Source organism: Canis lupus, chromosome 28 (assembly GCF_011100685.1).
Source record: "Canis lupus familiaris isolate Mischka breed German Shepherd chromosome 28, alternate assembly UU_Cfam_GSD_1.0, whole genome shotgun sequence".
NCBI lineage: Eukaryota > Metazoa > Chordata > Mammalia > Carnivora > Canidae > Canis > Canis lupus.
Genome location: NC_049249.1, coordinates 28,455,388 through 28,467,905, shown reverse-complemented (window position 1 = coordinate 28,467,905; position 12,518 = coordinate 28,455,388). Strand labels below are relative to the sequence as shown.

At 45.5% G+C, this 12,518-nt stretch overlaps 1 long non-coding RNA gene across 1 annotated transcript in view; it reads right to left on the bottom strand.

The window, feature by feature from the left end:
* The window catches only part of LOC119866598, a 39,113-nt gene extending 31,737 nt beyond the window's left edge, over positions 1-7,376 (bottom strand). The window contains exon 1 of the long non-coding RNA XR_005380674.1: positions 7,027-7,376. This is a non-coding gene — a long non-coding RNA (uncharacterized LOC119866598). The remainder of the gene's footprint in view (positions 1-7,026) is intronic.
* Between the last annotated feature and the right edge of the window lie 5,142 nt (positions 7,377-12,518).

The following is a 12,518-nucleotide window of genomic DNA, read 5'->3' as shown; positions in this document are numbered from 1 at the left end:
ACAATGCTATGAGGCGAAAACTGTGATCCCATCTTACAGATGGGAAGATTAAGGCAAAGATGTACTCACTGACTCCACCAAAGCCTCATGGCTCATGAGCAGTGGATCAGGATCCAAACCTCACACCCTTCACCATCCCACACAGGCCTGTTTATTAGCCTTGTATGAGATGTCTCTGCTCCCCATAGTCATCCAGGAAGCTCAGTGGAGTGCCTGGTTTTTCCAAATGCTCAGCAGGTCTCATTGTCAGCATGGGATTCCTTATCTGCTTCACTCCCCTGATAGCTATGGATTGACCAGCCCTTACCCCCTATAGCGCTTCCTAAACTGGGCCCAATTTTCCACCTTTCGCCATATCCATTCCTCCTTTGCAATGGGACTTTGCAGCTCCTTTCCTCAAGAGCTAGGATGTATTTTGCAAAGTGTATTTCTAAATCTAAGCTGGTCTTGTGACTTGGCTTTAGCCAGTAAAATGTGGCAGAGGCAACCATCAACCTACCACTTCTGAGAGTATGTCTTGAGACATCGCATCCTTTCGAATCCTGACACTACCGCCTAAATGAGCTTTGGCTATCCTGTTAGATAATGAGAAATAAATGGCCCAATTGTCCCCAATGCACAGCTAATAGCCAGCCAACATCCAGAAGCAAAGCCACCTCAGTGACCTGCAGCTCACCACAGATACATGAGCATGCATATTCAGGAAAGAAGAACAGCCCAGCTGAGCCCAACTGAATCCGTTGATCCATAAAATCATAAATAAGTGGTGGTTAGGTCACTATATTTGGGAATGGCTTGTTTCACAGCAGGTGCTAATTATAACACACCCTCTAAGCTGGATGGTTTTTCTTACGGCCTAAGAACTACTCATATTGTAATCTTCACTGCTTTGGTTGACTGGTTATCTCTTAGGGCTATGTAAGAACTTCTGCTAGAGACCCCAAAACCCATCAACCTGGCAAGTGTCAACTGTGCTCTTGTGCTCTTCCTATCACCCCTCCCTGAGTATCATGAAATATCTGCTTGCTGAACAGCTGACAAATGAGAAATTTTATTTAAAAATCAGTGGCTATTGGACTTGAGATTCATTCCCACTTTTGGTTCTCATTTTGGACCAAACCACAAAACCTCCCACATCCACCAAGATGCTTGCCTTTATTTTCTTTCCTTTCATAACCAGAAATCTAGAAGCACATGCCAGTCCCTCCCAGACCCATCAGCAGCCAGCAGGGCTGGGTGAGTCTTCACCCAACTTATCTTCCATTTTCCTATTGGATCCATGGATTCCAGGCCTTCCCAAACCCAGAGTGGAACTCTCATTGGAAACCCTGTAGGGCCTGGGGTCTGGAGCAGTGCTGCAGAGCCCACAATACATTCCATGCAGCTGGAAGTGAGATTCTGGAAGCTGGGTCATGGCCAAGCTGGGCTGTTCCAGCAAACTCCACAGAGCTTCAGTGCTCAGTACTTTGGGTTTTATGGGTTTGCTCTGTGGAGGTGAGTTCCAGAGATCCCTATACACTTTATACTCCACATTCATTCAATATGTAGGTTTTTGTCCTACTGTGCAAGCAAGACTGAGAGGGATAAAGCTGGGAAAGAAAGAGGCCTATACTTAAAAAGAGCACCCTGGCGGGTAGGTATAAAAAAGAAAAATGATGTCAAAAAGCAGAATGTCCCCCAGAGAATAAAAAAATGAAGAGCTGCTATTTACAGACACTCAGGACTTGCCAAGCACTCTTCCAATTAGTCTAACATGCATTAATTCACTTAACACTCACAAATATCCTACTATGAGAGCACTATTACTGTGTCCCATTTTATAGATGGGAAAACTGAGGCTTAGGGAGGTTAAATTATACAAAGCAGTCCCTACCACGTTCCTGACAACATCCATGTAAATTCAGTGCATGGAAGGTACTGAGTGATAGACTGATGTGTTAAAAATAGATATCCATCTCAAGGGTGTAGAACAGAGAAAATATCTAGCTTCTAATGCACATCTGATTATTCAAACATCAAAAATGATTAATACATCAAAATAATTAAAACCTTAAAATATTAATTAAAATTTAGACAAAAGAATTGCTAGAATAATTCCTTACACCAAATCCTTGACCTCTTGGCTGCCCTGAAGTGTGTTTTAAAGCAAAAAGAATGAGTTTTAATCTGGGCAAGAAGCATTTGTTGAGAAGGAAGCTTTGCTGCAGAGCCAGAGAGACCAGCTCAGCTCTGAACATGCTCCTGAGCTGAGAGGCTCCGCGTCTGGTGAGCCAAGCAGAGCCTGGGAGCTGGCAAAGGGCTTCTCCCCCGCAGCTGGGTGGCCTTGGGCTAATTACTTAACTTCTCTGAGTGTCAGTTCCTCAGCTTAGCGTGGATAACAACTTTCCAGGCCTCTTGGGCTTTTCATAAGGCTCCATTAGAATGTTGGACCAATATGTTGTCAATCAGCCGTATGAACTGTCAAGCACCTATGCTCCAAGTCAGGCTTCTCAAAAATAGGGACAACGTGTGGTCCGCGGACCTGCGGCATCGACATCACCAGCGAACCAGTTAGAATGCAAATTCTCTGGCCCTAACCCTCCTGAATTGGAATCTCTGAAAGTGGGGCCCATCCATCTCCTCCAACAATCCTTTGCCTGGTAAAGTTCGAGAACTCCCATCTTAAGTAATGCCCGTTCTGCAGGAGAGCCCCAGCTTACAACCGTGGGCCCAGGGGAATTATGGAGAGTGGCCTTCCGATCTCCCCGGTGTCTCGGAGTGTACTCTAGATTGCATGCTCCCGACAAATGGCTCCTATGAGCCCAGCAGCCTTCCTAAGAGATGGAGATCACGTTATCACCATGGAGACGGGACTAGGAAAAGGGAGTAGGAAGGAAGGAAGGAGGGAAGACAGGTAGGCAGGCTTTCTCCAGAAACTGCCTTTAGAACAACTAGAAACAACTGGAATTAGAGACCACGGTCATAGGTCCCAAGACCTGAGTGGCCCCGAGGATCCTGCCTGTGGGGGCTGTTTCCATGTCAACAATCACGCCGTCATCTGTAGGCTACAGGTCACTCACTGGTCCTTGCTTCCAGAGCCCTGGTGTGGCCTCGAAATTCTGCGCACAATGCTCCACGCTGCTCCTGCTTATTTGCCAGACCTGACCTAGTCTCTCCCCCTTCACTATAGACATGAGTAAACTGAGGCTCAGACGACAGCTCCCCCAGGCATGCAGGGTGCGTACACAGCTCACAGTGCCTCACACAGCTCATTCTTCTTGGCCCTTTGCAACTACTGGGCCTGCTGAGAGGGAAGAAGGGGAGAAATATTGCAACTTTTGGGGAAGCAAGTGTGAGCCATCTGCGGGGAAGTAGCCTCAACTCTGACCTCACCAGGCAGAGATCGCCCATTTTTCAGATGAACAAATGGAGGTGCGGTGAGATCAACTGGCTTGCCTCGGTGGCCAAGAGGCATCTAGCTTGTACTTCCTGACACTACCTGGTCCTTGGATATTTGATCTGAAGCATAGATTGCCTTTGACCTAAGGGACCCCACTTGCTGCTGGCCTGAAATTCTCATATTGGGGCTTCATTCCAATGGATCTGGAGATCAATTTGGCCTTCTAGAGTCTTATCTGTGAGACTCGGACCCTAACTACAAATGTGGCCAGACGTTGGCAGCGAGCTGAGAATAAGGCCATGCCACCGGTTTGGCCATTTCCATGTGGCTGGCCTTTATTATTTACTCAAAATTGTACTTTACATTGATTTGCTTTTTTCTTAATCACTTTAATACGTTTGTTGTAAAAGAACACTTCACATTAGTATTGGAAATGGAAAGCCAGTTTCACTCACCAGAACTCATTAAAGCAAATATCCAACCTTCAAAATAGAAAAATGTTCCTCAGTGTGATACCTCCAGTCAACTCACACGCCAGCAGCACGACACATGGTGTATATGAGGAAAGCCCACACCCAGGGAAGTGTGAGCTGGGAGAGAGGAAGGGCAAGAAATTCTCATTTCTGGGCTGAGGCTCCATGGTGTCTTTCGGAGAAGTCCCAGGGAGTGGAGGGAGGGGTGGGATGTGGCTTTGGCTTGGCCACTTCTATTGCAAGCCTCAATATCTTCAGCTCTAAAAGGAGGCTAAACATGATCATTCTTTCCCCCTCAGGATGCTTGGGAGGTTGATTAATTGGGATTGTGTCTGTTTGTGAGCTTTATAAAGAATGACACAGCAGAAAATTGAATGTTTGAGATTTATTTATCATTTTATTTTATTTCTTCATCATAGGTGTATTCATTAATCCCCATTCCTATTTCCCCCATCCCCTCACCCAACCCCTTCAGTAACATCAGTTCGTTCTCTAGAGTTAGGAGTCTGTTTCTTGGTTTGTCGCGCTCTCTCTCTTTTTCCCCCGTTGCTAGTTTGTTTTGTTTCTTAAATTCCACATATGAGTGAAATCATGTGGTATTTGTCTTCCTCTGACTTATTTCACTTAGAATGTCCGAGATTATTATTCTCAGCTCCCCCCATAGGGTGGAGATGCCAGTCCTGAGCAGATGAAGGTTGCACAAGGGAGGTTGCTTTTGGAGGAAACTGTGTAACATTTGTCATGGCGACATGTAAACAGAAGCAGAGAAAATATAAATAAGAGTAGACCATCAAGACTAGGGATAGCAAAAGAGGCGTATGCAGGTCATATGGGATCACATAGTTGCCCTAATTTGGCTTCAGAGTGAACACTGAGCCTCCTGGTGGCAAAAGAGAAAAGGGAATGAAGGAGGAAAGCAAAGAAGTGTTTTAGCTTCTTGGGGGAATACAGAGCTCTTCCTAGTCTTGAATTAAAAACTCAGTTTTTCACACAGGGACCCTAGGTGACAGGAAAAATAGTCCTACCGTAGGGCTGTCCATCTTGCCTCAGTAGCCCCTGCAGAGTCACTTCTGAATCTTATAACGCACCCTGACTGCTTTCCGATTCTGTTTCATTTTGTGACTATGTCCACACTGTGCACAATGGGAAGAGTGCTGAACTGTGAGCCCGCAAACCCCAGTTCCAGTCCTGGTTTGTGGGACCCCCCACACTAGATAGCTGGCTCTAGCTAGCCAAAACTACTCCATCTGGTGGTGCGGCCCTGAAAATCACGTAGTCCATTGTGAAGGCATCAGAAACACTCACAGGGCAATACTGAAGGGGAAAAAGACAGGAGGCAAAACCTTAGCTGTGGCATGCTTCACCTGTATCACGGATGTAGAAGAATGCCAAGGACGGAGTGGTTAAGAACACGGGGCAGGTGGTAGGGTCTGTCCCGGCTCAAACCTTACCTCTCACCTGCCACTGAGAGGCCTCGGGCAAGCCTCTGTTTTCTTATCTGCAAATGAAGGTAATAGTAGTACCTACCTGATATGGTTGTTCTGAGGAATAAATAAATTAACATGTAACCAGCCCTTATAATAGTGCCTGGCACACCAAGCATTCATGTGTGTGTGTACCTGCATGTGAGTGTGCACGTATGTGGATGTGTGTATCTGCATGTGAGCATGTATGTGTGAATACCTGCATGCAAGTGTGTGTGAACCTGCATGTGAGTGTGCATGCATGTGTATGTGTATATCTGCGTGAGCATGTATGTGTGTGTACCTGCATGTGCGTATGCATGCATGTGTATGTGTGTGCCTGCATGTGAGTGTGTACAACTGTGCATGCATGTACCTGCATGTGAGTGTGTGTGGCAATGGAGAAGAATCCAAAAGGAAAAAATCTAAAATGGTAAATATCATCTGATGGTGATTTTGTTTTTCTTCTTTATGCTTTACTTTTCAAATGATTTTCTTTATTTTACTTTTCTACTCAGGGGTGTGGGAATATTTTACATTTGACTTTCATCACCTGCAAAATCAGAATCACAAGCTTTGTTCAATATCCCTCCCAGGGGCGCTGTGAGGTTTAAAGGAGACACTGAACACAGGAGTTTCTAAACTGTGAAGAGCTGTACCCGAGGCGGGCAGGGTTACCTGTATAAGCTGACTGGAGCCCTGAACCTCCAGTTCTTTGAGCAGGGTCCCCCAAGAGCGAGCCCTCTGACCGTGTTCTCCCTTACACTCTGGCCCAGAATCTGGGTTGGGGGCTACCTCCCTCACTCAAGTGAGTTCTCTCTGAACCCCTCCCAAAAGGTCTCTTGAGCAGCAAAAACATAGGTCCCCCTGTGTAGCCATCAAATGTCCTCCAGCCCCTCCAGTTTTTGAGCTGGCTAGTCCTTTATCATCCCCTTCCTGGTGGAAAGAAAACCTTTCCGGCGCCCTCCCACCCACATGCACCCCTACTCCTATTGCAATCCAGCCTCTGAATGTTTTCCATTAAATTCAGTGATTCCTCAAAAAAAAAAAAAAAGTGTGGGGTCTCCTTCCTTGGGCATTTATCCCACTACTCGGGGAAATGTCTGGAGCCAGACTTCTTCTCCAGCTTCCTGATCCAAATTCATATCTAGAAATGAAATTTTAAAATAACTAATAGGCCCTTCTGGGCTTTTCCACATTTTCTTTTTGAGGGTTTCTTTTTTTTTTTTTTTTCCTTAAAGCAAATTTGGCGTCTTCAGCGAGATACCACCGTATATTTATGGGAGTTTAATAACTTCTTCCATTAATAACATAGACAAACTAATTTACCCAAACGTGTCTGTTTTAAACTCTGGGAACAAAGGGTGGGAGGATGAAAATCAATCTTTCCTTTGTACTTGAGCCACTGACCCGTTAAAGCTTTGAAGATCATTTCTTTAAGAAATTGTGAGGAGTTATTTAACTACAAACAGCAGCTACCTTCCCATTCCAGCTGCGTAATCAAGCATAATAAATTAGAACTTTAAAAAAGTTGACTCCATTTTTTTTTTTTTTTTTTTTGGATAACCGAAAAAATCCTTAGTAGCACTTTGACAAATCAGCTTTGTGGCAGACACCAGCGAACCTGCCTCACCCTGGAGCTGGTTAAGCCGAGCCCAGGCCGTCTGGAGAATTCTTGATTGGAGGCTGTTGGGAGAAACCCAGGTCTTACCTTTGAAGCAGGGCTTGATAAAGCTGCTGTGGCTGGCAGGAGGAGCGGGTGCTCAGGGACTCAGTCACCCCGAGCGGGATGGCAATTTCCGGCCTCTCCCCAACACCCACCAGACCGAGGGCCACTCCGTGAGCAGGAGCAGTTCAGTCCCAGGCTCCCCTGGGAGCGGCACGGAACCCCCTCCTGAATCTGGTCAGCATTCCTCCATGCAAACCATTCTGATCCACTTTGATAAAAATCAGTCTCCGTGGGTCTTGAAAGAGTCAAAGGCCCTTCTTAATCAAATGATCAACTGTTCATTTTGAAAGCTTGACTGGTTCAATTAAGATCACAGGCAGGAGACAGGCCGGTCATATTACCCTCCTTTCCAGCTGGTCTGGCCAGTTGCCGTCCCCAAGACCTACCTTTGACCAGCCTACTCCTGTGCCTGCCCGGTGGAGCATTCCACCATGAAATCTGACCACCCTTCAAGGCCCTATTCCGTGCCCACCTCCTCCCAGAAGCCTTCTCTGGCCCTACCAGCTGGCCGTGACCTCTCTCTCCAACCACCACCCCAGAACCTCGCAGCCACCCTGTGTGTCCCTTCACTCAGCGTTTCACAGACATCTGCCCTCAGCGGCTCTTTACCTTCCTACGAGCAACCAGACTGTCCCCTCCCTGGGGAGCCTCCCAGCCCAACGGGGTGTCTGTGAGCCTGTCCTGATGCCTGCAGATGGTCCTTTCTAGCCCCGTGTGGCCTCGCAAACAGGCAGCCCTTGATGACAAAGGGTTGGCTTCCCTAAGTTTACTTGTGAATCAGTTGTTTGGAATTCAGAATGTGCCCTTTCGTTTTTTTCCAGAATAACAATGTTCTTAAATGAGGCGATCCCGTTCTGGAGGGGCCAGGCCCCAGGCTAGCCCGCAGAGTCCTATTTTGTCTAGAACCGAACGGCTGTGCTTTCAACAGACAGACGCCAGTTAACAGTGCTAATCCACTGTGAGCTAAATAACTTTCATGGGCTAGCCTCGGAACTTGACCCCCATTACCCACTAAAGGGAAATGCCTCGGTGAGCAGCACACGCCCCTCCCCGCATGTCCCCCTACTCGTGCCCTGCCACAGCAGCTGGCAGGCTGCTACACCCGGGCAAGGCCCGGAATCCCCTGCTGCCGCTGGCACCCCCAGATCTGGCCAGCCTGGTTGCACCTGAAACAAAAGCAGAGAGAGCTCAGAGAACTGTCGTCAGCCAGAGCCTGCCCCTGGCCGAGCCAGTGGTCGGACGGCTGGGACATGCCTTCTGTGGCTGCCCAAACCCAGCCTTCAGGCGTGTCATCTCCCGTGTCACCTCCTTATCTTAATCGAGAGATAGAGCAGAGACCCCCATAGGCTCTGACGTTACCTCAACTGGCTCTTGATCTTCCCCGATGTGTCCCTGCCATGGGGCCACGGCCAACAGAGCCTCCCTGCACGCTCCCAGCCGCAGAGCACGAGGCCGGAGGATGCGGGACCTCCTGGGCCCTGGCCCTGCCCTCCTGCCCTGCTATCTGCATGGGGCAACTAGCCATCCTGAATTTCTCTTCTGGGCCACAGCAACACTTAACAGAGCATCTTCGATCTTCCCACAGGTTAATAGTGCCCTTCCACAGCTCCTTCCTGTAGATTTTGTACGCTTCACAGACAATATCTCATAAATGCCCCTTCTGATTGAGTGACCACTATATTAGGCTCACGTCCGGTGTTTTTTCTAGAAATGTCTCCACTTCACATTTCAAACCCAGCCTCTCTTCAGTTCATAGGGCCCCAGATCGCCTTCTAAACTGACATATTAACCCTAGGGAGGATGGCCCAGGGAAGGAAAGTCAAAAGAGGCCTGTGTCGTATGACTGTTGGGAAATTTGAAGGGCAGAAGCCTCAAAAGGGAAGCTTGCTGAGCCGCCTTACCTTGTCACTACACCACTTTGCAGACGCCGTGTTAGAACCCATTTAAAGCATTCAAGCATATAATCAAATTTCAGTAATGAGTTATTAATTAAGCAGGGGCAACCAATTCTCTGCTAACTGCCTCATAAACAATCGACAGGAGATTTGTGAATTTTGACTTCCTGACACTATTAAACAAATCAATATTAGGTTTCAGACACAGCAATTCAGACAGTTTTCTCTGTTATTTGGCAGCCATCTGCCTGGAATACTAATGAAAGAATTAAGAGCTGGAGATTTTGCATGTGTTCCATCAAAAAGATCCTTATCTGTGGGGAATTGGGGCCTGATTTGCATGGAAGAAGTCTTTGCTTTTGTAGGTACAATTTTTCTCAATATGTCACTCATTAGTATTTATAAAAGCACTGGGCAGTGGAACGTCCACCAGGCTTCATAGCAAGCAGCCAGAGCCCTACTGGAGATAGCTCGGAACAAAGCAATTCATTTATTTATATATTTTGCAGACTGGTTAATTTATAGCTAACCTAACCCATGGAAAACTTGGGCCTAAGAATTCAGCCAGCTTCTTACTCAGCTTTTATTTTTTAGAAAGAGCTGTTTGTTCCAGCGTAGAAACAGCTAACTAAATGGGAAATACGGAGTTTTGCAAAATCAGGGCAACCTCTAAGTAGCAAAATGTGGTCATCTCTATGACTTTTTCCCCGACCTTCTCTCTTTCTTTTATTTATTTCCCTTCAGAATGTTCCCTTCATAGCGGTGCCATTAAAAATACCTTGTAGAGACAATGACAGAGACTTAACTCTGTTTATCTAAGGAAGAAATATGGTGCAGGCAGTCCTTCCTCCAAGCATCCCAGACCCAGAGTGGGGGATCTGTTCAAGGGGCCACTCCATCGGCCAATCCATTCACTTTGTGGCCTCCCGGATTAGCAGGGCAGAAAGGTGCCAATTAGGAGTCAATGTGAAGGCTTACGGATTGGGACTAACACAGTGACAAGGACTCTTTCCAGACATGTAGAGGTGGAAGGTCCACTGCTTAGCATATATTTATTTAAATTCCTTGAAGCTAAAAACAAAATAATATAAAACAAAACAAAAAACTTCCACAACTGCAAGTGTTTGTGTGTGTGTGTGTGTGTGTGTGTGTGTGTATATATATGTCAAGATGATTTGGTTATTCCAAGATTCAATTCACATACAACATTTCAGAAGTGTAGCAACTGCTTGTGTTGTATCTCTCTACTTACAGAAATAGGTAAGAGGACAAGAAGAGGGATCCACCATGAGTTGGGTATTTATTATACAATGAGCCCATTCCCTTACATTGTCTCACTTAATTCTTCCCACAAGGTAAATTAAGCCATGTAGATAGTCTGTCCTTGTTCAGGGCCACCCAGGATGTGGCATAGTTGGGATCCGGGGCTGATTGACAGCGTAACCCATTCTCTCTCTTTTGCCCTCACTTATTGTGAGATGTTTCACACTATGTCTTTGTCACAGAGAATCTCTGTTAGTTAGTCTTGTCCAAATATCAGACTTTGGTTTTTCCCTGAAACCAGCAATTAGAACTATATGAAAGATTAACTATACATATGATTTGCTGTTTGGGGACATAGAAACCTCCTTCACTCTTTTGTAGAATTGTAACTTGGGTTTTTATTTTATTATTTTATAATTTGGTTTTTAAATTTTATAGTATCCATGTTATATTTGCAGTCCACATCTCATAGTGAATCAGTACCATTAGTTTGAAACCACTACAGATTGTCAAGATCATTTATATAAAAAAAAAAAAATCAAGAGAAAATTCAGAAACTATCTCTGTTCCTCATCAATCTTATTCTTTTCCTTGATAAGGCAACTTGGAGACATAATAGGTATTTAAAATTATATTCGTGCAGAGAGCTGGCCACATGACAATGAACAACTTGAACACTAAAACTGACATTTACAACACCTCGCTGATTGCTATGTCAGCCTTTGAATATTATTACTGGACAACAGAATCAGCTCTATTAATTTAAGCAGAAAGGGATTTATTAAGGAGGATTAAGTAGTCCACAGAACCTCTAGGAGGGCTAGAGAACCAGATTTGAATGCTACAAGAAATACTGTAGCCAAGGTATCTCTTTGCTAGAAGAAATCACCACCATACCATGGGACTGCTGTACTGTCAAACCTGCTGATCAGAACCTACACTATCGAACAATGAACTCCATAACCTCCACCATAGCCAGCTCCAAACCCAGATGCCTACACTGCACGTGACAACACATGTGGTCTTCCTGTACATGGCCATCAACTTCTGGTGCTCTCTTCACTTCCAGGATCCAGGTGGCACATCCACTTGGTGGAATTCAGATCATACGCAGATTCCTAGCTGCAAGAGAATCTGGGAAACTTAATTTTGTTTTTAGCTCTATAGCATCTATAATACAAATAAGCTAGAAAGGAGCTGCGATGAATAATAAGTAGATGAGCTTGATGTGGGACTTGATCCCAGGACCCCAGGATCCTTTAGCTCAGGTTGTGATCCTGGGGTCCTGGGATCAAGTCCCACATCAAGTTCATCTACAAAATCGGTCCTGATTTTCCTTTTGTAAAAGTGAACCTATAGACCGTAAGGCTCACAATACACCTACAGTGTATAAGTGGTGAGATAGTACAACACATCTATAATCTAATTTCATTTCCACAAAAATCCCATCCCCTAGGTATTTACAATCCTATCTGCAGTCAGGAAAACCGATGCTCAGAGGTGTTAGGAAACTTTCTCGACCTCATACGAAGAGTGAATGGCATAGGTGAGCTTGTTCTAGTTCAGCAAAAGAGCTACTATAGTGAAGACATCACAGAAGTTCAGCCGCTGTTGAGCTCAGGGACCTTCGTGAATTTTTATTTGCCTAAGCCTCAGCTTGCTCCTCTGAAGAATGGAAATAATTTACTAATTCATAGGTGGAGTAGCAAGGATCAAATAAGATCATATATGTATATCCTCCACCTTCAGATCCAGAATATAATGTGTCTAAAATAAGGTTAAATAAATGTATAAAAAATTTTTATTTTATTTTAAATTTTTATTTATTTATGATAGTCACACAGAGAGAGAGAGAGAGAGACAGAGACGCAGGCAGAGGGAGAAGCAGGCTCCATGCACCAGGAGCCCGACGTGGGATTCGATCCCGGGTCTCCAGAATCGCGCCCTGGGCCAAAGGCAGGCGCTAAACCGCTGCGCCACCCAGGGATCTCTAAAAAAATTTTAGAAAAAAGGAAAGATTGTTCTAACTTTTCACCCCCCTGACAATCATCCTTCTTTTGCCTGAGTAGGACATGATTCACTTGATAATCTGCCCCAATGCAGGAAGGCCTAATGGCCAACAGCTCAATGTTCAAATAGGATTATGTGCCCACGGAAAGGAACCTTTTATAGTAGCAGAGGCTCGCTTTAAAAACAGGAGGGCCGTTAACACTCAGGCTTAATTAAACTGATTTCTTGATGAATCTAGTGTGACAGGGACCAACACTGTTAACCGTTAACATGCAAGCCGTCCCAGGCTTTCCCTGGGGAGAGGGC